The sequence below is a fragment of the Temnothorax longispinosus genome, chromosome 9 (assembly GCF_030848805.1).
Source record: "Temnothorax longispinosus isolate EJ_2023e chromosome 9, Tlon_JGU_v1, whole genome shotgun sequence".
In the NCBI taxonomy this organism is placed as follows: domain Eukaryota; kingdom Metazoa; phylum Arthropoda; class Insecta; order Hymenoptera; family Formicidae; genus Temnothorax; species Temnothorax longispinosus.
In genome coordinates this window covers 12,423,562-12,444,420 of record NC_092366.1, presented here as the reverse complement: position 1 = coordinate 12,444,420, position 20,859 = coordinate 12,423,562, and the positions used below count along the sequence as shown (strand labels likewise).

Sequence of the window (20,859 nt, the reverse complement as noted above, 5' to 3'; positions counted from 1 at the left end):
CTTATGAAGAGATACGTAATAGGCCCTCAGATTTCCTTGAAGCGTGCACCGTGAAGTTACCATGGCACGAAGGGCATCCTTAACAATGTACACTTTGTTTGGCTTGGTTGATGGATGATAAGGCGCCGTTAACTTGTGATACTTGACGGCACTTGTTTGTAGAAACAATTTGAACAGATTATGTAAATTACGTTCTGTTGTTTTAATATGGTAGAAACATGGTAGGCCGTGAATAAGTCATCAAGTATAGCGATGGTTGCCACCATAGTCGTCGAATTGGTTATTCTGATTTCAAGCCATTTGCTAAATGCATCGGAAATGATCAGTAGCATCACCCCCCAACCAACATTCGGTCGTCAGTAGGCATAGAACAGACTCCGACCATAATTTCAAATGGCAGGATGTTACAATCTTACACAAAGAACAAAATTTAAAAAAACGTGAAATTTCTGAAATGCTATTCATTAAAAAACATAAAGAGGCAATCAACTCACAGAAAGACACTGAAAACCTGCCATTGGTCTATGACCGAATAATATCTTCACTTTAAGTTCTCCTTCTATGTTTACTGTATTTTGCGATAATGTATCATTAGTCGTTCGGCCTTCACATGAGACCGTCGTGTTTTTCCGACCCGCCACGAATTTTATATGTTTGACGCACAATGATCCATGTAAGTTCTATTTACCGATATTCTCGTGAATCTGTTCAACGCGTGTAATGTTGTTTAATTTTTAATTTTTTAATTTTTTATATATTCTTTCACTCTTTTATTCCAGCATTGCTAAAATAACTTGAAAAGGACCCAAAATAGTGGTCGAAACGTCGTTGTGTTATGCTTAATAAAACTTGCCAGTCAGGCCGTTTAACTATACCGAATTATTTCATCACTGGCGAATAACTTTTATTGAATATTATATTTATATATCTGATTTTGCTTTGTTCTCTATTATTTCTTTGTGCTTTTAGTACAGTTATTTGGTGCTAAAAAAGGCTGCTCGAGACCGCGCGCAAGTCCGTGCGAAGCCACGGTACTTCTGTCTGCCAAATTGTGTTTGCTACGGAGAGGGTAAAGTGGGTTCACTGTGAGGCGTGATTATATTCGAGATCTTTCCTTTATTCAGAAAGCGTGTGTTACGAGTACAACGGTTCATGAAGAACTGTTACAGTGCTACCACCGCTAGTCGGCTACTGATAAAAATAGGAGGAGCGAAAAGAAAGACTCTGATTGGCTGTGAGCATTAATGTGTGTGTGTCTGTGTTTGTGTGTGTATGGCGGTCGGTGTATCAAAAATACAATAAATTCCTCCCTCTCATAATAAAAACCTCGTTAACATTTACTCGGAGAATATTTATCAGGGAAGCGATGTTTCCGCGTTGATCTCCGAGGAAGAACCGGGGGGGGTGCGGCGGTTCTATTCTGCACTGCGTTGCCTTCAGGTGTTGCTGCTGCCCGTGGAGGAGTTCCTGGAGCCGTAGACGGAGTCGGAGTCCTTTGGCGTGACAATGGGGAAGCAAGTGCTTCCACATTCCTCGGTTTCAGGGGTGCGCAAGCTTTTGGAGGATCCGGGTAAAATTGCACGTGACGGCTTTTCTCTTCGTTGTTCACCACAGGTAATGGAAGATCAGATTGCTTTGCCGTCGGGTTTTCTGAATATCCCCGAATCTGGTCCACATGGCGCTTGAACCGCTTGTCTCCATATTCAATTTCATAGTGCAGTTCTTCTAAACGAGCTACGATGGTTCCTCGAACCCATTTGTCCATCCTGGGATTTCCCGAAAGAAAATACACAATTTGAGTTGGTTTAAATGACCGGAATGTTGGAATGTATTGTGCATTCCATTTTTGAGTGACTCTCGTAAAGACGTCGTCAGGACGCACCAGATCCAAACGTGTTCGCAATGTTCGACCCAGGAAGAGCTGCGATGGTGATTGTCCCGTAGTCGAATGCGGTGCAATACGATAGTGACGGAGAAACTTGTTCAGGTCTGCTTGCAGCGTGTTTCGGGAAGTTCCCATGGTACGAAGTCTTTAACAGTCTGTACACTTCGTTCGGCTTGCCCATTGGTGGATGGATGATAAGGCGCCGTTAGTTTGTGATACTTGACGCCGCTTGTTTGTAGAAACAATTTAAATTCAGCTGATGTAAATTGCGTTCCGTTGTCTAATATCACGATAGTAGGAACCGTAGGCTGTGAATAAGTTATCAAGTATGGCGATGGTTGCCGCTGTTGTTATCGAATTGGTAATCTTGACTTCAAGCCATTTGCTGAATACATCGGAAACAATCAGTAGCATCATCCCAGCGACGGGGCCCGCGTAATCAACGTGGATGCGTTCCCACTTTTGGGGTAGCAATAATGCTGGTAAAACTTAGAAGAGCATGTTTAGTACAATCAGCACACGATTTGACAGTATACTCAATTTCTGAATCGATACCTGACCAATAAACAAATGAGCCATCCCTTTCATTTTTACGATACTTTAATGTGCAACATGTAGATTGTTAAGTATTGCTTTCCGTAGCGAGGATAATATAACGACACGGTGCTCGAACATCAGGCAGTTGGAGGCCAGTTTGTAGGCAGATTCCAGAGCTCGATAACCTGCACGCTCGACTTTATTCCGATTCCAAAAGCTTCACGATTTTCCCTAATTCAAGATCCTTTCTTGTTTCTTGAGCAATTCGTTTCGCATCAATTGGCAGTTGCCCGATTTGATTCATAGTGAAATGGTCGAATCCATCTTCTTCAGGGCCACTTTGACCAAGCTCCGATTAACTTAATCGTTGATTAGTCTATTGGAAATGACCGATTGCATTTGTCAATCTGCTTAATGAGCAAATGCGATTGGTCATTTCCAATAGACTAATCAACAAATAAGTTAATCGGAGCTTGGTCGAAGTGGCCCTTAATCTCTTCTCTCCTTTGCGGCGACGAAGAAAGGCGAATAACGTTAACCGTCGAAGGTAACAAGGTTCTTGAACAATATAGTCGGTATTAGTGTTCTTCTTCATAAGTTTACAAATCACATCAAAGTCAAAGTACGTAAGATAGTTTGCATAATTAACCATCCTGCTATGCATAGAGCTGGTAGTGATTTCTCCGGGTGAAGAATTTGAGTTAAGGGCTTGTGATCCATAATTAAGGTCTAATGACGAGCATAGATATAATAGAAGTATTTTTGGTCAGTTCAGACGATGGCAAGCGCTTCTTTGTCAATCTGTGGGTATTTTTGCTCCGTAGCAGTCATGGTGCGGCTTGCATACGCTATTGGTCGCTCTTGTCCACTACTCAAACGATAAGAAAGCACAGCACTCATGCCTATTTTGTTGGCGTCGGTGGTTAAAAGGGGAAGTGATATGGGTTATACGGCATGAGGACTTGAGATGATATTAAGGCTTTCTTAATATCTGTGAATGCTTCTTCTGTGGTAGGTGTCCATTTGAAAGGATCCTGGTGAAACATATTTCGAAGAGGTTGATTTTTTGTGGAAAGATCCGGAATAAATGCGCTATAGTAGCTTTTCCAAGAAATAATTGAAGTTCCTCTGGGGTTGAGAGTTTTGGTACGTCTCGGATAGCTTCTATATGTTTATCAGATTTGTGAATGCCCTGAGCGTCGATTCGGTGGCCCAAAAATTCTACGGAAGAAGTCGCAAAAACGCATTTTTCGTGATTGAGTCGTAAACCATGAGAGCGCATTCTCTCCAGCGTTTCCTCCAAGCCTATCATTAGATCAGCAAAGTTGTTGGCAGAAACTAGAACGTTATCGAAAAAATTACGTACTTGACAGAAACCTTGTAGCACAGACTCCATGTGTCGTTGCTAAATAGTCGGAATATTTGCAGCTCCGTAGACTGCGTGTGTAGGTTGGATTAAGCTGAGAATTAACGTATTAAACGTGAGCGCATGACTGAGCTCTTCATCGACAGGTAGATGGGTAAAGCATCTGTAATGTCAAGATGACAAAAGATTTTTGCGTCTTTCATTTAATTAAATATTTGTTCAGCCTTAGGAATTGGGTTTTCATTTATGATGATGCGCGGATTGAGCGTCGGTTTATAATTGCCCGTAATACGTAATTTGCCATTTTTCCTTGTCACGACAGTGAGTGGTGGACGCCTATTCTGAATATTCCACTTTTTTGTAAAAACCTAATATTCTTGCCTCGATTTCTCTTGCGTAAGCATCACGAAGTACCAATGGTATCTCTCGTGCTTTGACGAAGGTTGGTGTAGCTCCCGGTTATTTCAGGTGTAATTTAACAAATGGGTCTACTAATTTTCTCGCTATCGTTAAATACATCTTGGAAGCGATCTAAAAGTTGCTCTAATTGTCTTTTCTGCTTCTGGATAAAACGGGGCGGCGTAGTAGATACCACGTGAATCTTATTTGGCGATGAGATTTTTGCGAAGTCTATTTTATGAGTGAAATGTGAAATCCACTCTCGCCCAAAAAGTGTGTCAAAATCGCCTTCGACCACATATAGATTCAGCCTTTTTGTCGTTTGACCGACCGTAACGTTAACTGGCAAACGCCCGATATAATTGATTTTGTGAAGCGTGTTACTGGCAAACTGTCTGTCGGTTTTCTGCAAGAAAAAAAATGGTTTAAAAGGGCGTAAAGTTTTTTTTACTTACAATACCGCAAGGTGCTCCAGTATCCAATTCTATTTTTAAGTTGCAGCATCGATTAATATGTTGATCATTTACTTTTGTGCTATGCTGGTGGAGTTGATATCATTAACCTTATTAAAATACTAGACAGAGTCGACATGTACTGCTGGTACGAGTGTGTCAAAGACTTAATCGTTTTTTTTTTTTTATTATTCCTCGATCTCGACACACTTTAGCGATATATCCCTTAATACCGCAATTGTGACATTTGGCGTCATGGAACTGGGATTGACTTCGTGGGTGATCTCTACCACATCCTTGACAAGGACGGTTCTGTTTCTTCTGCGCTGGGTCCTTTGCTTATGCTATTTCTGTCGATCATGCCATAATGATCTCTGGCGCCATTGTTCATCGTTATTCTTTTTCTTTGGTTGTGAGTATCCTCTATTATGTGTAGTTTCGGGAACTGACATCGTAGCTGTTTTAACCTCATTGGCGGTAAGTCGCGTTGCCTCAAGAGTATATGCAATATCAAACGTTGCGCCGAACGTTGCAGGCTTTTTTGCTGTTATTTCGTCGCACGTTTCACGAGATTCGAGGCCATGCAATAATTGCTCTATTAGCATTCTGTCGAGAAATTCTCCGTCCTCGCAATAAACTGCCTCTTGGTGTAATCGAAAAGCGAAGTTTGATACTGTCTCATTCTTTTATTGACATATTTGTCGAAATCGAATGGCTTCTGCGAACTTATTTTTTGTGCGATCCATATGATTCTTAAGCGTATCTCGTACCTGCTCAAATGTGAGATCCTCAGGCAACCTTGGGCTTACCAGAAACTTGAGTGCTTGACTGAACTTTGTTCCCATGTGAACACGATCGCCCACATAGCAAAATATATCACCAAGATATCTGGAAGATATCTGAATAACAGAATATCTGATTGTGCAACGCTTGTCGAGATATTATGAGAATATCTCAGAGACATCTGCAAGATTATAAAAAGCCAAGGTAATTTTATAAGGAGACCCACGGAAGTGCCCTCCTCCGATTTTGATGAGCTTTTGACATGTTGTTTTCTAGATAAAAATAAGGGACACGTATTTTTTTATACGTGCCCATACGCATGTTTAGGGGATAAAATACTTTTTTTTTTAAAATTGGTTTTTCTCCTTTAGGCCGAATATCTGCGAAACTATACAAGATAGAAAAATTGTTCAAAATGGAAATAACATGGCTTAAAAAGTACTTTAAAACAGTAACGAAAACAATTTTTTTAAATTCTTTAAATTTTTTTAAATATCCTACCACATAAAATTTTTTTCAAAATTTTAAAAATTTTTTATCACCAAATAAAAAGTAATTTTTTTTACAAATTTAACCATATGTAATAGTTATGTTTCAAAAAATTATTTCCAGGAATTAATTAGAAAACGCTCTGTATTACACGCTTCCCCGTCGACCCCGATTTTGTTGCTCCGCCCCTATTATATATGTCTTTATTTCAGCTATACGCCAAGAAAGGACTTGGTTTACAATTCTGCTTAACACACACATATTCATCCACACATCAAACATCATTCTTCTCTACAAACAAGCCTCAGTACATTATTATTTACATTATTATTATTGTTTACAGCCGTTATCTTTTTTATAACATTCCTCTTTCTTTTTCCATAATCTATTTAGCACCTTTTTTTCCATTCTAAATTTGTCATTGCATATATTCTCTAATCGTTCTCCGTTATTCTTACCTAAATTCCCAAACCACATACTTGTGATGTTGCACTCGCTTATATAATGCTCTAAATTGTTCCTACCTGACTTGCAAAATCTACACTTCGTATCTTCCTTGTCAAGCCAGTATTTATTTGTGTCCTCTAAATTGCCGCACCTTAATTTTACCATCGCTCTAATCTCATCTCCTGTTTTTACTTTATCCAAGTTCGCTTTTAATAAATAACTCGGTGTTTTGTTGCTCGCCTCTATCTCTTTGTACCTTGAATTATACCTTGCCTCTACTATTTTACTGTTTATTATTTGCCCTTGAATGTCCTGTTCCCTTATTCTTACTCAACCATTGTTATTATAAAATCTTTCTCGTTCCAAATTATATAAATCCTTTTTCTTTTTATCCATTGTGTCCTTTTCATCCCAACATACATTTACTAAACTTCCGTCTTTTTTCTCTCTGCTTCTTTTCTCGAATCTCATGGCTTTTATACCCCAACAGATTTTAAGTTTCTCTAATCCTAGTTCCCTTAGTATTACATACCTCGGTGTGCAAAAATCTAGTCTAAATACCCATCTTACATAATCCAACATGACTTTTTCCAACTCCTTTTTTCACTCCACCTCCATATTTCTGCTCCGTATTCCATCACACTTTTCACTAAGTACTTAAAAAGCGTCCATCTCCTGCTAAAATCATCTTTACATAATCTTTCTCCTAAACCCCAGACCCTGTTTGCCGCGATCCTTCCTTTCCTTTTCAGTTTTTTTATATGATCGACATAATTACCATTCCTATTAAACGTGAAACCCAGGTATTTAAACATATCTACTTCCTATATTATTTTTTCGCCCCATTTCCATGTCATTCTGCCTTTTTTACCTTTACTATTAAATACCAGCACTTTAGTTTTTTCTGTATTTAATTCTAGTTTCCTTTCTTTTAAAAATTTTTTTAATATGCTCATCATATCTAGTAAAGCCTCTCTATTTTTCGCTACCAAAACCATATCATCCGCGTATGCTAATGACCACACTCTCACTCCTCCAAGCTCTACTTCTCCTGCAACACGCTTTTCTAGAACTTTATCAATATCCGCATTGTATAAATTGAACAGGGCGGGACTCAGCACACAGCCCTGCCTTACACCTTTTTCGTCTTGAAGCACCTTGTAAACCCATCCTTCATCCTTATTGTCACCTCCGTCTCTTTGTAAATTTCTTTTATCCTGTTTGTTAAACTGCGATTCACTCCTTTCTCTTCCATTATCTTCCATAAAATTCCTCTGTCAACGTTGTCGATCTACAAATATTGCAAAAATCTTGTCTTTTCCCATTGCCATACCTTTTTCCTTCTCCCTTTGCACTATATGATTCAAGATAAATATGTTATCCATCGTAGACCTCCCTTTCCTAAAGCCGGCTTGGCAGTCAGGTATCATCCCTTTCCTCTCTATTATTTCTTCCAATCTGTTCTTTAGAATTTCCGCATATACCTTGTATGCAGTGCACAGCAGAGAGATCCCTCTATAGTTGTCTGTTCTCTCTTTATCCCTTCTTTAATATAAGGGGACAACTATACTTGTTCGCCATTCGGTCGGAATTTTACCTTCCTTTCAAATGAGCTTCAACAGATCAGTTAGACCTCTTCTTACTGCTGCGCCACCATACAGCCATGCTTCCATTGGGATTCCATCGACACCCGCAGCTTTACCTAACTTTATGTTCCTGACTGCCCTCACTATCTCCTCTTCTTGCAACTCCCTTTCTGTATCTTAAACCTGTTCCTCATTTCTTTCTTCTGTTCCCATATCACGCACCTCCAACGTCTCTTCCCTTCCTTCCATCTCTGTCCCACTTAACAACTCCATGAAGTAACTTCTCCAGTTCTCTTTTGGAATATTATTCTTTTTCCATTCTTTCTTCGACTGTTTATGTAGTTCCAGATTTTCTTCTCGTCCTTCAGTTTTCTTAATTCCTCTTCTTCCCTCTCTCTCTTCTCCATCCTTTTTCTCTCAAACCACCCCTTTAGGCATTTCTTTCCTTCTAAATAGTCTTCCTTACTTTCCTTTCCACTTCTCCATCTTCTGTACTTTCTTTTCACCTCCCTCTTTTTTCTGGTACAGCTCCTATTCCACCAATTTTTGTGCCCTATTTTCCTTCTCTTCTTTATCTTGATTTCCTTATAAACTAAGGCTCCAAGAATCCAGTTTTTGATTTTCTCCCATTTCCTATCCGCCGACTCTATTTCCTGGTCCTCGTTTTCATTCTATACCTCCGTCCTCTTCCTGTATAATTTTCTTGCCTCTTCGTTCCAACATATGATCTTCTTTGACCTATTCTGTTCCTCTTTTTCCTCTTCTGACCACCCCTCCATTTGTCTCGTATTCTCCTTTTCCTCCAGTGTCAAGGTCAGAGGCAAATGATCCGAATCCACCCTGTCCCCTATTCTAAATTCCAACACTCGCTCTTGGACACTATCGTCTACAATTGCATAATCGATTACCGAGCACCCTCTCGCACCCACATACGTATATTCCCGATCCCAATCTCCCTCTGTACATCCATTCAAAAAATAACATCCTTTTTTATTTATTATATCCACAAAACTTCTACCGCCATCTCTTATGACTTTATCTTTACTCTCCTTTCCAAAGTCATACTCATCCTCCCTACAACCTCCTAAGTTTCCTATTCTAATATTAAAATCGCCTCTTATAATAATATCCTCTCCTTCGCATTTTTTGCATTGATCTGTTATTTTCACCATTATCTCTTCAACATCTTTCTTAGCTCTTACGTTATATACTGTAAAAATATTTAGTCCTTTTTCCTCTTTTACTATTCTCGTTCGCGCAATTTCTTCTGTAATCATTACACTTTCATAATTCTCCGCTTCCGCCCCCCAGTCTTTTTTAATACCTATTAGTAAACCTCCCTTCGCCCTACCCTTCTTCCTTTCTCTTACAGCGTTAATGTTTTTCGTTATGTTTCGTAATGTTGTGCGTTTCCGGCAATCACCCTTAATTCTATCCCATCACTTTTCCTCTAACCATGTTTCACATAACCATATAAAATCGAAACCCACTATATAATTCCAAAAATCTTTGTCCTGCCTCTCAATACCCGCAACATTCCAAAAAATTATCTTTCGCCTATTTTCATTCTTCAGCTGCTTCACTTTTCCGACCTCCTTTCGTGTTGTTCGTCTGTTGTCATCTTGAACGCCATAACTTGCTGGTTCTCTTCTCCTAACTTGGCAGCCCTCTAGAAATTTTCTTTTTCTATTAGCTTATTTTCTTCCTCGCTCCATACATACTTCCTACCTTGTACCTCTAGCTTCCTAAAACCTATTTTTACCCATTTTCCTTCTGTTTTTTCTTTTCATGCCCTTTCTTTTATCCGTCTTTGCACTTCTCTGTCCTCAAAGGTCAGGTCGTGATCAATGAAAATTTTTTTACTTCCCAGCTTTTTCTTCTCCTTCATGATGTTATCCTTCGCTTCCCAGCAGTCTATTTCGACTATTACTATCTCTTTTCCTACTCTATCTGTTGACCGCATCTTCTTTACTCCCGCTTTTGCACCAAACTCCCTCTCAAGAAACGTCTCCGCTGTGTCCATTAAGCTCTTGTTTTCCTCTTTATGTAAACCTCTGATCACTAGATTATTTTTCTTTTCCTTCCTTTCCTTCATATTTTTTTCTCTTTTTCTAACCATCTCCGCCACCTTTCCCACTATCTCCTCCATTTTGCCGCCGGTCGCCTCATCCGTTGTGTTTTCACTCCTTCGTTCGATCTTCGATAGTTTCTCTTCTATCTTATCCATCCTAACCTCTGCCTTTTCTTCTTTTTTTCTTCAACCCTCTTCTAAGACGTTCATCCTCTCTCTCATCTCTCTCATCTCGTCCCTCAGGTCCCTCATCTCGTCTCTAATCTCTCTCAAGATTGCTAATAGCGAACCGTCTGCTTCATTCTTTTTCAATACCGTCGTATCTCCGTCCTCTTCTCTCTTCCCTCCTTCGGGTCCGGTTCCAGCCATTCGCTTATCTAAACCTGGAGGCGTTCTTACCGTCTTGTTATCTCTGTTGAAAATGGCATTCGCACTATGTTCTTGTTCCTCTCTTTTCTTCTTAGCCTTCTTTATTTCACATACCATACCATTTTCGCTTCTCATAAAATCTAGTTTGCTGGTCGAACTCGCTCTTTCCCTCATTCTCAGTTCTTCCTTTGAAAGCCTCTTCCTCTTTTCTCCTCTTTTGGTACAGCAAAAGTTTCTTTATCCGTTTTTTCCTTTCCTACCTTATCTAAAACCGTATCTGTACTCACATTCATATCTGTTATCAACTCGCCCTCGTCCATCTCTGTGCCTGATCTATCCCGCCAATGGGCTCGCTCAACGAATGCCACCGCTACACACTCCGCGTTGATTGGTTGGTTCTTAAAGTAAGAACCAATCGCGCTCAACTATTACTGAGCAGTTTGATTCGCCGAATACGCCCAATGTCGCCACCTACACTATCCCCGCAGCGCAAATTTCGCTCCCTTTTGGAACGCGAACGCAGCTCTCCCTCCTTTTCGCTCCCTAACCTCTCGCTCTCCATTTTGCCTTTAACGCACTTTTACTACAATATTAATGGGATTCCAGCTTCCTTTATTATCCTATCCTGATTCTCTATTATTCTTTCTACCTATTAACCTCTTTAATGCCTGCTAATCTTCTTATTACTATCTAAACTCTCACTCGCTCTCGCCGCTCCTCACTCATACGTACACACCACACTCGCTCCTCTAACCAAGTCCCTGCTCCGCCCCTATTATCAGAAAACTAGTTATTCTTATCTAGTACAACACCTTATAACTCGAATTTGAAGCAAAATCTTGACGGATTATATCATTTTGAATTTGTTGCTTTATATTTTTATTGAATCCGATTTCGTTGGTCAGCCATTTTTATCACGAAAATACCTCTAGTTACTCTAACACAGCACCTTAAAAATTCAAATTTCAAGAAATATCTCGATGGATTATATTATTTTGATTTTGTTGCTTCACATTTTTGTCGACTCCAATTTCGTTGCTTTGCCAATATCACCAGAAAACTACCCCTAATTATTCCTATCTAGCACAACACTTAAAAATTCCAGTTTAAAGAAATATATTTTGGCGGGTTAGATTAATTTTGTTGTTTGACATTTTCATCAACTCCGATTTTTTGGCTTCATATTTTTGTCGACCCCACTTTCGTTGCTCCGTCCCTATCATCAGAAAACTATCTCTAATTATCCCTATCTAGCACTACACCTCATAATAACATTTTCAAAGAATATCTTGATGGATTATATCATTTTGATTTTGTTGCTTTACATTTGTGCTAGATAGAAATATCGAATGGTTTGCACTTGGACACAGTTTATTTGGCCACGATTATTTGGACACGATCAATTTTCATTTGGACATAATTTATTTGGACACTGCTCGCCGTTCACTTGGACACGAAAATGCGCGGCTTGTGCAGTTGGACACAAAAATGCGCGACCTGTGCACTTGGACATGAAAATGCGCGAGTTAGTCCCGATTGCGCACATTATCGGACACAGTCCCGATCGAACAGTCTCGATCGGACAGTCCTGATCGGACACAGTCCTGTTTGGACGCAGGAATCTCATAATGAAAACTTATTTGGAATCGTACTATCTTAGACTTTGTTTCACTTTTGCTGCAGATAAGGGTGTGGGTGGACCTCGCTTCACGTGGTAAGTGGAAACCACGTAAATTCGAGACTGTATCTGGGGGCCTATTACGTATCTTTTTACGAGGTGAAAATGCGAAAAGTGAGAGAATTCACTAAAGTATCTTCGATTTTATTGGTCGAAATTTAGTAAATCTGTTCACTTTTCGCATTTTTACTTCGTCAAAAGATACGTTATAGACTCCCTGATCGGAACTGGGTCTGATCGAGAAATATTGTCATGTCCGATTGGTAATGTGTGCAATCGGGACTCACTTGCGCATTTTCGTGTCCAAGTGCACAGGTCGCGCATTTTTGTGTCCAAGTGTACAGGCCGCTCATTTTTGTGTCCAAGTGCACAAATCGTACGTTTTTGTATTCAAGTGCACAGGCCGCGCATTTTCGTGTCGAAGTGAACGGCGAGCAGTGTTCAAATAAACCATGTCCAAATGAACGGTGTCCAAATGTATCGGGTCCAAGTGTACCTCTCCTGAAATATCTAAGAATTGTTTTCTGATGATAAGGGTGAAGCACCAAAATCAAGATTGATGAAAATGTGAAGCAACAAAATCAAAATAATACAATTCTTCGAAATTTTACTTAAAATTCGAGTTATAAGGTGTTGCACTAGATATGAGTAACTAAGGGTAGTTTTCTGATAATAGGGATGGAGCAACAAAATCGGGGTCAACAAAAAGCAACAAAATCAAAATAATGTAATCTATCAAGATATTTCTTTAAACTGGAATTTTTAAGGTGTTGCTAGGTGAGATTAATTAGGGGTATTTTTTTATGGTAGAGTTGTTGCAACGAATTTGGGAATATAACAACGAATTAACAACAAAACAGCACTAAATAAATATGTAATTGGTTTTTTATCTTATTTTTTTATGTAACTGTGTTAACTTAAACTTAAGCTGGTACAGCCACTGTTTTGTCCGAAATGGCTGCAGCAACAAAATCCGGAATCGAGCAACAAATTTGTAACAAAAAGGCTAAATTTCTATATGTTTTATTCGATTGTGCTAAAGCTGTGTCAGCTTAATAGACATGTACGGTAGCGTGTATACAAAGCGTTTTCTAATTAATTTATGGAAATGATTTTTTAAAACATAACTTTATCAATATAAGTAGAAAGGGCTGTAAGGGTCACAACGCGGATCACGGTGCGTTCAGATATAAATGTGATTTATTCCTCGAATTACAAAATTCCAAACGTTTCGGCTCCTGTCCGAGCCATCCTCAGTGGTATAATATTAATATCAAAAATATATATTCTCCCTTAACATGGTGAGTTTACTGTTTCAATTTGACAGAAACTTAGTGAGACTAAAAGGTCCAAATCAGTTAGTCTGGAGAAAAAATACATCGCAGTCAAACCGAATAATAAGAAAATAAGGCAAAGAGAATGATCTGTGCAGAGCGATCTGTAAGACGAGATCCCATTGACGCGACGCACAACGAAAGACATAACTTTATCATATATAATTGAATTTGTAAAAAAATTGCCTTTTATTTGGTGATAACAAAAATATTGAAATTTTGAAAAAAAATGTTGATGTGGTAAAATATTTTTAAAAAATTTGTTCGGCGTATCGCCCTGTATATAGTGTAGTCGTTAGTCTAGTCATTTTATCTGTATATAATTCATACTTAGTTGCATAAGTTTTAATTAGTTACCCCGTCGCATTTGTAATTCTCGCGCAAAACGTCGGCGGTTCGCGAGTAGTTAAATCATGCGACTCACCTGTCGGTGCTGCCATCGCCCATTCGCCGACGGCAGTCACCCCCCCCCCCTCGAAAAGGGGAGCAACTACTCGCCCGCGGCACATTTCAGGACCGCGGGCACTCATCATTCAGAGGTCCGAGAGTACACTAGCCTCAAGCTCTCATCATCAAGTCGTCCTCCGGCCTCCATCGTCACGGAGCCGGGCAGAACGGACCGAAATCGCCCCGCCGCGCCGCCTCGCTTAACCAGGAGTGTGCACTTCTCCTACTGCTTTTCTTTCCTGCCTGCTCTGTTGCTTGCTCTCCACTGCTTGCTTGCTTGCACGTGCTTGCCGCATGCCAAACGAGACGGAACCCACGCAGCGTCCACGAGTTCAGAGGACAGGACGAAGCCCGGCGGACTCACGGGGACGACGGCCGACACGGTGAGTCGCTTCGCTTTATTATTTCGCTGCATGCGCTTTTGCCTTCGTGAAAACTGATTGTGAGGGAACCGATTGTCCCTCTGGTCTTTCGAGCAAACGCATTAACTTCGCAACTCTTGCCTCCGGGGCGAAACAATCCCTATTCAAAATTTAAAATAAAAAAAAATTTTTTAATGTTTTAAAGTACTTTTTAAGCCATTTTATTTTTGTTTTGAAAAATGTTTTATTTTGTATAGTTTTGAAGATATTCGGCTCGAAAGAGAAAAACCGATTTTTTTCAAAGGGGCATTTCACCCCCTAAACATGCTTATTGGCACGTATAAAAAATACATGTCCCTTATTTTTATTTAGAAAACAACATATTGTGAGACGGAAGTCAAGATGGCCTAATTGCAACACCGAGCTGTCAGCGCAAGATTTGGTAATTGCAACATATGCCTTAGCATTTCGGGCATCACCAGTTCGCGCGGTTACCGATGCAACCCGATCCCGGAAACAGAAGTGCTGACAGTTGGGTCTCGACACCAACTCGGAAGCTATTCGAGTTGGCAATGAGGAAATAATTTCGGGCGCGAGACTAAATAGCCCGCCCTTTAGACAAGCGGCGGGCAGTCTAAATCGAAACGCGTACCGCAACCTTTTCGTGAATGTTATCGCGATCTACCCGCAAGTCAGGGTTCTTGAATAATTCGAAACGAGTGTAACTAAGAATTAACTTTATTAATAAAAAGCAAGTGTTAAGAAATCTCACGAGTGTTGTCCTTATTCCCTGCGGATTGACGGACCCCGGTGCCGGCCCTGAGATCTATACTTCACGACACGGCACGACAAACATATCAAAAGCTCATCAAAATTGGAGGAGGACACTTCCGTAGGTCTCCTGTCAGATATGATATCTGATTCTGTATATATATCGGATATCTATGCCACATTAAAAGTAGATATGTTATATACAACCCAAATGCAAGAAAATTTTTTTTTTAATTCTTGATTTATGAAACTAATTATTTTTCTGTATTATTTCTTTGTTCTAAAATGACTCTTAAGAGTTCAAAAGATATTTCACCAATGCTGAGTCCTTCTTTAGATATAAAAGAAGTTCTTTTCATAAGAATTAGCAATAAATTCAAAATTAAGATACTATTCCAATATAAAGCTTTATATCTGAACGCTAATTTGTATCTAAAGAAGAATAAGAAAGGATCTTTCATGATTTATCCAAAATGGATTTATCAAAAATCTTCTGATCTAGTTTCTGTCTCATAAAAAACATATATGAAATGTACTAATGTATTTTGCTATTTCTGCACTGTATAATATCTTGGAGGTGTCACGAAAAATATTAGCCAAGTATTTTACAGGGTCGCCTTTTATCCTAGTGCGTAAGGATTTTTTGCTTACGAGAAGATGCTGGCGCAAGTAGCCGCGTTGCGGCAGCGCATGTTACTAGCGCTCGCCCGAGCGAACATTTTCTAAATCCTCTCGCGACGTGTTGCTTTCGCGTCGCGGTCGTTACCTCCAGCGCCGTCTGAGCGAAAATTTTCTAAGTCCCCTCGCGGCGTGTGGCTTTCGCCGGGACGAATCGGTACGACGAATCGGTAAGTCTTCTCGGATTGTTTTATTAGCTATGAATAGAGTTGATCTTTATAAAATATAAGAGCTAACTGTGAATCGGCCATATATTTGTATGCAAATGTTGCAAAGATATATCTTTTTCAAATATATAATGAGATATTGAGTAATAATGTCCTGCAGATATTCTGTAAATATCTGATAAGATATCTTAGATTTGACTTAAAATTGTAGGCATAAAGATATCTGGCTATATCTCAGATATATTTTGCTGTGTGGGGAGTGAAGTTGGCTCACTAATCTTTCGGAATTTTGCTCAGTTTAAGTGCCCACTCAAAGCGTTTAAAATAATCTTCCACACTAACTCCTGTTCGCGCGCGTGTGAGTGAGGAAGGGATAGTGGGTGAGAGACCATTGGCATCGAAGCTTGAAGTAACACAATAGTTTATTTTAACAACCAAAAATAATGACGAAATTAAAGAGTAACATAATTTAGAAATGTATTTGGATTTAACTGAAATCGGAAATGCGGGCGTTTTAAATGAAATCTCTATCGACACTTTCTCGTTTGTCGTATCGGATAACCCGCGCGTGAATGAAAACTGACCATCGCAAATCGACTGATGACAGATCTTGACCCACTGAAACACTGTTGACAAATGGCGACGCGCCGTAAGTTCTATGGATTTTTATACACACACGAGACAAAGAACGCGTCATGGATGACGAACGCTTAGCGAAGGTCAAAAAAGAATAATAGATTCAAGGCTTCTCGAAATAAAATACCGAAGATGCAGATAGCCAGTTATCTTTGTAATTAGAGAATCGATCGTCGAAAAGACCGTGCCGGAGAATTAGAGTGACTCAACATCGCACGGAGTATAATTCTGAAGTGAGCGCGAAACAGATAAGCGGTGATCCGCTGGATAAATATTATGTTACACTTCCGCCGTGACTCATGACACTGTCGACAAATTAAGAATAAGAATATTCAAGAACATTCTGTTGGGTATTTGTATATTATCGGGTTGCGGGCTACACTGCTCGTGCATGGTTAGGTGGGTGCATTGCGAACGCGCCGTGAGTCGAGTCCCCTTTTCTACATCATTCATTCCTTCTTCGACTGATATTTGTAACGACTGATCTCAGAGCTTCAAGCAATTATAAGTTTATAATTTTATTAAACCCTTTTTATGTCCACGTAAGTGCATAAGCGAGATTATCTTTTCCACTCTGAAGCTTGTCATGCTCACAAAGTGTATCCATAACCGAATAAAGTATTATTGAAATTATCTAACACATTCGTGATCTCGAGCATTTGCGATCTCGAACAGCTCCATTTGACGAACGATATTCGCCGATGTTAAATGATGGTAGTTTCGATATAGCCGAGGCACCAGCTGTGGCACTTGTTGCCGATTCAGCGGCCATTCGTGCAGCTTCCTGAATAGCTTCCGCGAAAACATTTGTTAACGATGCTAGAGTTTTGGTTGATAATGCCATTTTTAATGTATCCCACTTCTGATACCACTATTGTGTCTCTTACTCAGAGGGAACAACGGCTGATTCACTAAAACGAGCTATGACAAAACTTTCTTTATTCTAAGCGTACGTTACGATACAATACAATGCAAACGATACGCTTTTTTTTTTGTTTCCGATGAGATTAGAGAACGCAGTTCCCAGGACCAGCCAAACCTGCATATAACATAATCAAGTAATACCGAAAAAAACATAAAAGTTTCTGATATCGAAAGGACGCTTAGTTCCAAAATGAAGCGTATGGGAAAAATTGCAAAAAACCCATTGAGCATATAGCAGCACAAAAAAACAGAAGAAAAAAGGAAAAGGAAAAGAAAAAGTGGATTATGGAGGTAAAAAATAAAAATAATATATAAATAAATAAGTGAGCAGAGAATATGTGAATGTAGTAAAAAATTAAAACGTGTGCGACAAAAAAAACATCCACCATCAATTTATTTGGGAATACTGGGAGCAAAATGCTTAGGCAAGCGACATTTAATTTTCATAGGAATATCATTAATGTTATAATCACCAATACAGCTAATTAGAGGATTTAAATGATCATGCTTATAAGCATTAGTAAGCTGTCTAGCAATTACTTCATCAATGTATTCGATTTTTGCATTGGAATGTAGTTCAGGTATAGGAGTATTATATAGCATGCCGAGGATTTGACGCAAAAATTTATTTTGTGTAATCTGTAAGCGTTTTAGATGAGATCGTGCAGCTGTCGCCCATACGGGGGCAGCGTAAAGCATTGCAGATCTAACACATATTTTATATAATAAAAGTTTAAGATTAATATGAAGCCCACTATTACTGTTCATAAGCGGATATAAAACTTTCAGTTTGCCGAGGGCCTTGCAGGCGCGATCATGAATGGCCTGGCCCCATCTGAGGCCATAATCAATTGGTACACCCAGGTATCTAACACATTTAAACCATGGAATCTGCTGATTCAAAACCCGAATCAATGGAGGCCCAAAATTTAGTTTGCGGGCTTCTGTTTTTTGCGGGTTGATTGACATTTTCCATTCTAAAAAGAAGCGAACAATGTCATCAATGTAACATTGCAATCTTGACGCGAGTAGAGCTGCGCTCCACGAAGATGTGTACACAGCTGTATCATCGGCATAAACTGCAAGACATGTATTAGGATGTTTAGGCAAATCATTGATGTGGACATTGAACAAGATCGGGCTCAAGATAGACCCCTGGGGGACACCCGTTAAGATATCAAAAAGAGGAGAGAGTTCTCCCTGAAAGGAGACCAGAAACGATCGCCCCGCAAGGTAACTACTAAGCAATTTAACAATAAAAGTGGGCAAACCAATTGAATTTAATTTATATAGTAAACCGGCATGCCATATCGAGTCAAAAGCTTTTTGCAAGTCCAAAAAAACCATGGCCGAACTCCGATCCTTGTTTAACTCCATGGAGAAGTATTCCGAGACCCTGAGCAATTGCAAAACAGTAGAGTGGCCTCTCCGAAATCCAAATTGTTCATTAATAATAATATTGTTACTATTCAAAAAGGAATTGATCTAAAGTAAAATAATTTTTTCAAAAACCTTGTTAAAAGAGCTCAGCAGGCTAATTGGTCTGTAGTTTGAAGGCGAAGATTGAGATTTGCCTGGTTTAGGAAAAGCCAATATTAATGCAGTTTTCCAGACTTTGGGAAAATAAAATAATTTGAATGAAGCTTTAAAAATATAATAAAGTTGCAGAATAATCTTAAAGGCAGATTTTTTAAGCATGATATTAGTGATCTTATCCTGGCCAGGAGCTTTATTATTCGGCAATTTATTAATTACAAAGGCAACCAAGTTCGGAGTTAAAAAACTCAAATCCACAGGAGGATTTGATTCATCCAGAGACACAATAAAATCTTTTACCTTCGTATCATGCGGGGAGGCAAGACTTAAAAATGACGAAAAATTTGAATAAAAACTCTTTGCAAGCGCCGCTGACTTATCAGCCGGGTCGTAGATAATACTTTGATCCTCCAAAATAAACGGAGGTGCAGGAGCGCTTATTCGCTTATTCGCTATTTTAATGTATTCCAAAGAAACTCATCTTTAATATTCACATCTTTAAGTTTATTAAACCAATAAGCATCCTTAGCCTCCTGTAGAAGATTTTTGATATGTGAGTTCAAAATGTTGCGAAAGATTTTATAGCGTAAAAAACCCGTTCTCTGATATTTCCTGCGGAAATAATTACGAAGTTTAACCAAGAAATCATGTCGCTCGGAATATAATGGATCTAAGGAATGAGAATGGTATCCAAATTTATTAATAGTTGAGGCTGATTTAAGGGATCTATGTAAAAACTTCTGAAGTTTTACATGAGTCTATATCATCATCACTCCTGAGATCAAAATTAATTTTCCATTTATTAGTTGCCTCTCTACAGCTTTTCCAATCAGTTTTATAATATGTTTTGTCTTTTTTAATTACAGAAGTATTTTCCAGGTCTAAAATTATAGGAAAATGATTAGAGGATAAGTCCTCCATCGTATAGAAATTATTATCAAAGGAATATTTTTAGCCAGGAAGATATCAATATTAGAAGGGTTTCTACGCGGAATTTTGTGAGAAAAGGTGGAACTATGAATAATAGAGATATTAGATTCATTTATTGGGTGTACAACTTAGTTTGGTCCGTTTTTAAAAGATGGCTGTAGCGGTAAGTGGTGGTCGAAATAAATAGATCGTAGACGTCATACAATAAGATTAGGCATTTGTAAACATAACGCCATCGAAATATTAGTCGATTTGTGCCTGCATCATAAAGTTATTCTCGATTTAAAATGTCACCTTACGAGCCAAATTCTCGTTATTTGCGGGAGGTTTTAATTTTCTGCTTCAATATGAAGAAATCTGAGGCTCATCGAATGCTCTCAAATACGTATGGTGAGGCCGCTATTAGTGAAAAAACGTGCCGAGAGTGGTTTCAACGCTTCAAGAACGGTGATTTTGACGTTGAAGACCGGCATGGCGGAAGAGAGAAGGTTTTCGAAGATGCATAATTGATGGCATTACTTGATCAAGACTCGTGTCAAACGCATAGATAATTGTATAAATACACCCTTCTCGTATTATTAGAAAAATTATTCCAAAGTCTATGCTTAGCATTAAAATCTCCGCCAATGATCACTCTTGAATGAGCATCAAAAAAGGCATTTAAAGAATCAAAGGAAAAATCAGATTTAGGAGAGGCATACGCAACACCCACCGTAAATCTCAGACCCGCACAGACCTCGACCAGGAGTAACTCACACCCCTGCAATGTGCAGGGAGGTAAAACGACATATTTAATTGACCTGCTGATAATAATCGCCAGTCCCCCGGCAATAACCTTGTCGGAATCCTGACGAACAACATCATAGCTAGCAAAAGAAAAATTAAAATTAGGGTGCAGCCATATTTCACTGACCAAAGCAATATCAATTTTTTTGTCAGCCAAAAATTGACCCAGCTCCAGCACTTTATTCTTAAGACTTGTGACATTCCACAAGCACAATTTAAGATTTGT

General features: G+C 39.1%; 1 protein-coding gene and 1 long non-coding RNA gene across 7 annotated transcripts in view; both read left to right on the top strand.

Moving 5' to 3' along the window:
• Positions 1–14,971, top strand: part of LOC139819827 (uncharacterized) — a 34,230-nt gene extending 19,259 nt beyond the window's left edge. The window contains exon 2 of the long non-coding RNA XR_011733826.1: positions 14,578–14,971. This is a non-coding gene — a long non-coding RNA (uncharacterized lncRNA). The remainder of the gene's footprint in view (positions 1–14,577) is intronic.
• The window catches only part of Shab (Shaker cognate b), a 651,715-nt gene that overhangs the window by 149,344 nt on the left and 481,512 nt on the right, over positions 1–20,859 (top strand). The window lies entirely within an intron of this gene.